This window comes from Suncus etruscus, chromosome 2 (genome assembly GCF_024139225.1).
Source record: "Suncus etruscus isolate mSunEtr1 chromosome 2, mSunEtr1.pri.cur, whole genome shotgun sequence".
Lineage (NCBI taxonomy): Eukaryota > Metazoa > Chordata > Mammalia > Eulipotyphla > Soricidae > Suncus > Suncus etruscus.
The window spans coordinates 87176508-87180940 of NC_064849.1; the positions used below are offsets into that span (position 1 = coordinate 87176508).

At 41.0% G+C, this 4433-nt stretch overlaps 1 pseudogene; it reads right to left on the minus strand.

The window, feature by feature from the left end:
* Positions 1–1486: 1486 nt before the first annotated feature.
* On the minus strand, positions 1487–2424 carry LOC126001791 (protein FAM118A-like; annotated as a pseudogene).
* Between the last annotated feature and the right edge of the window lie 2009 nt (positions 2425–4433).

Consider the following 4433-nt stretch of genomic DNA (forward strand, 5'->3'; position numbering starts at 1 on the left):
CACCCACCCAACTAGTCCAATGACCCAAGACTCACATAGGTGCCTGTTTATGGGGTGAAGGCCTGATATATAGCTTTTATGGGGTTGTTGGAAGTGATTCCCAAAGGAGACCTGTCTTCCATACCATAAGTGATATGGTGACTTGATGGCAGGGAGAAGTGGGTGTCCCCAGAGCTCAGGAATGGCAGATCCTTATTTTTCCTTCCAATTCCTTCTGCTAGTTGCTCTAAAGCAATAAAAATAAGAGATCAGGGACTTCTGACTTAGAGAAGCCTCATGTTAGTAGCATAGGACATTAATGAACACAGGTTCAGGTGTTTTCTTGACTCTTTATTTACTAAGATGCTCAAACTTTTCAATCTCATCAGTCAGAACCAAACTCAAGGCTCCTGATCCATATGCTGCTTCATGGAAGATCTTGGTCATCTCTACTCAGGAACTCGAGAAACTCATCTCCATTGCCCAAATCAACCTGACATGGATTTTCCTGTGTGTGTGAACCCCCATGTGACTACAAGTCAAATATTAGACTATATCAGAAGCTGTGGCTTTCCACTGGGATTTGTGAGATCTTTACCTTGATCTAATCACAGCACCCAAATATTGTATGATCTTGAGGTCAAATCAATCACCTGAACCCCTATCTCTGCCCCTGGATCTCTGAGAGGAGTGATGTTCTATCCTGGCTGTAGGCACCTTCAACCTCTGTATTCCAATGCATTGTTTCACCCTGTGTGGCTTGTCAGAATTTCACATAAAGTGTTCTGGTAACCAGGATCCATTTAAAAAAGATAAAGCAAATGAGTTTGTCCATACAGTCAGGCTAAATTTTATCTATAGCAGTCTTGGGGGAATTGGGCTTGGGACTTTAGGAAATGTGGTAATAGAGACTCTCTCAAAATTTATTTTTGATTTTGTAACTCATAGTTTTGCCTATAGCAACAGAGCCCAGAAAATGCAAATCCTGTATCTTTTGACTTGATGTTATATTCATTGTTCATTGAGGTTACAAAAGGTCACTTGGTTGGAGACTGGGCACATTATCATGTTACCCCCAGGCTGCTTCACACATCTCCTTGACCACCTGGGCTCATGAGGTCCCTCTTTTATGAATAACAGCTTTATATAAGAATAAATGTGTTTCCAAAATCACAATGTTAATATAAATTATCTTTTGCTAATATAAGAACTATGCAATATGAGTCATTCAAATGCAAAATTAAAATCCTGGATCAATCAGAAACAGACCTATTGTCTATAGCAGCCTTAGGGGAATTGGGCTTGGGACTTCAGGAAATGTGGGACTAGAGAAATTCTCAAAATTCATTTTTGATTTTGATAAATCATAGTTTTGCTTATAGCAACAGAGCCCAGAAATTGCAAATCCTGTATCTTTTGACTCGATACTTAACTTAATAAAAAATTTTGGTCTTCTATTTGTTTATTTTTATACTGCATTTTTATATTCTTAGTAAATGTAGCAAAGTTAATTTTGATTTTTTTCCTTTTTCTGTTTGCAAATCTGAGTTGTCAGGTCCTGCACTTAGCCTGGAAAAGAGTCGAAATAATTCCCATAGGATACGACTTTGATGCTGTGCAGGAGCATGTCGGCCTGGTGCTGAAAAAGTGGTCCTTGACCTCCTTGAGCACCAGCATGTAGTGTCCCAGGTCCACCTTGTTGGGCACCGAATAGAGGAAGAGGGCCTGGAAGATCTGGTCTTAAGTGTCTCTACACAGCCCATGAACAGGAAGGACTTGGTGTGGTACAGGCCCTGGAGAACCCCCATGACCCCTGGGTTCTGAGTCACATCTTTATAGCCCGAAGGATCCAATACCATGAAACAAGGGTCCATATATAAGCCGTGGATGTGAATTGCTCCATAGAGGACATGGCTTCGTGCCCACTGCAGGACCTTGGTCTTGTCCTTCAGGTCCAGGTATTTTATGCGCTTGATATGCTGCTGCCCAAAGAGCTCCAGCAGGTTGTCATAGTTGGTGGTGAGGACCAGGGTGCTGCGCTCCATCAGGCCCAGGATGGACTGCAGCACCAGTGGGTTCTCGATGTGCTGTTCCAGGTTGTCGAAGATATCCATCAGGCAATCCTGGGAGAAGTTGGGCTTGGTGTCGCCCATATGCAGGGACATCTTCCGGATCAGGTCGTGGGTGACCAACAGCTCCCTGTCCTTGGTCACCTTCCTGCGGAACTCGGCAATGTCCCCAAGCACCTCCAGTAGCTCCACCGCCTCAATCACAGCCTCGATGCAGCCTGCGCCAGGAGCAGAAGGCAGGGATGCCGGGGGTCACTACTGTGTACACCCCCATCCCGATGACCAGGAGCAGGTCCTGCAGCGGGATGGGTATGGGGAGGAAGGCAGGCAGATATCTCTGGCTTCTAGTTCCCTCTTTGATTCTGGAGGACAGCATTTGCCAGGTATGGGGTTTGGGGAGGCCCAGGCCTCAGGCCTTCTCTCTAGCCTGAAGGGTGCTGGGAGGCTTGGCAGGCCCCCAGCCATCCCCTTCTTTCTCCCCTGGCCTCCAGGCCCTCCCTGGGTGCCAGGCGCAGGTGGCCAGAAGTGGGTGCCAGGTGAACTCTATAGGGGTCCTCAGGCTTCCCTCCCCTCTCCCTACACTAGGGGGGAGGGGCATGGGGAGAAGGGCAGGCAGATAATTGGCTTCTGGTTTCCTCTTTGTGTGAAAAATAAAAGTGTATTGTCACTACAGACAATGACTTGGGTTGGACAACCTCGTATGCCTAGAGCCTAGAGTTGGTCTTATGCCAGAAAACTTCAGGGGTAAGGTCTCCTTGTATTTAGGCCAAGGCTTTTGTCCCCTATATTTTGCTGGGCCTATGCAAACAATTGTCACACTAACACCATCTTTGCTGTGCTCCTTTGACTCATCCTTAATAAAATAATGTATTTTGATCAACTGTGTCAATACTATAGCCTTTAATGTTAAATGAGTTATACATATTTTGTGGCTTTAGACTGCTTTGTGTACTGTAAGAAATGTTATAATGTACTACAATCTGAGGACTTGAGAGACAAAGTAATTATGGAGAAGAATAATGATACTTATTTTAAAAAGTAGAACTATATTAAAAATATAAAAAGTGCATGTGTTTTATTTTTCTTAATGGTTTTTTTTTTGGCTGAAAATTCAAAATTAAGGTGTCAGCAAGGGGATTTCTTTTGAAAATTTTATTTATGGGTTATTGCCTTCCCACTGTAACTTCACCTCGTCCTTTCTTTGCATCTTTGTCTTCAAATAATAAAAAATTCTTCCTAAATTTTGAAATGTATTTATTTAAAGGACAAAATCCCTCGCTAGTGTAGGTGTGAAGAATTTCCTTCTCTCTGCTGCTTTGTAGTCCTAGTTGTCTTTTGTGTTCATTATTGTAGGAGAAACCTCTATAATTTTAGTAAACATAGCACACTTTGCATTACTTAATTTTGTTTTGTTTTGTTTTGTTTTTTGTTTTTGGGTCACAACGGGCAATGCTCAGGGCTTACTCCTGGCTCTACACTCAGAAATCACTCCTGGCAGGCTCAGGGAACCATATGGGATGCCGGGATTCAAACCACCATCCTTCTACATACAAGGCAAATGCCTCATTACTTAATTGTATTGATCCTAGACCAACTTCTTCTTTGTGTTCTTAATATTGATTTAATTTAATCCATTTTGGAAAGAATTTTATTCCACAAATATTAATGATCTATAACTAGTTAGCAAGTATGTCTCCCATTTTGAGCCACTGTAAATAAGATTTCTGTGAACTTGGATTGTGGGCATGTGTGCACTTTTTTCTAGATGTATGCACTGGTTCAATTGCTAGGTTCCAATAACAGAAATTTGAATTTGTAACTTTACTAATAAAGTGTCAGTGATTTACCTCACTGATTCTAGCTCTTTCACTTTCCCCCTCAGCTCCAGGCTATCAATGAGAGTTTCAATGATCCATCCATGTCCATAATAGAACATAACAGTTCTCTTAGTTTGGTCATCTTTCCCTAAAGTTTTTAAGTTACATTTCCTTTTGAAATGATGCTGAAAATTTTATTAGTGAAGAGGTCACTTGGACTATTCTTTTAGAAAAAATCCATTTAAATCTTAATATTTTCTGAAATAACTGTCCATAATAAAGTATAAAATATGTACAAATGTCTTGATATCTAAGATATTTTATACCTTCTGGCCTGATCTCAGAATTTGAGAAATAATCTTTTATGTTAGAACTTGCAATTGTTCTCTAGGTTCACATCATTTTGCCTATTTAACAGATAATATTCCATTATCAGAGACAGGAGTTTTCGTTTTAATTAAATCATATTTTAAATTTTCCATATGCTTTAAATTAGTATTTTCCCTTTCAATTAATCAAAATAAGTCCTGTGGACAACCTGCATTTGAAATAATTCCTGCCATTTTAT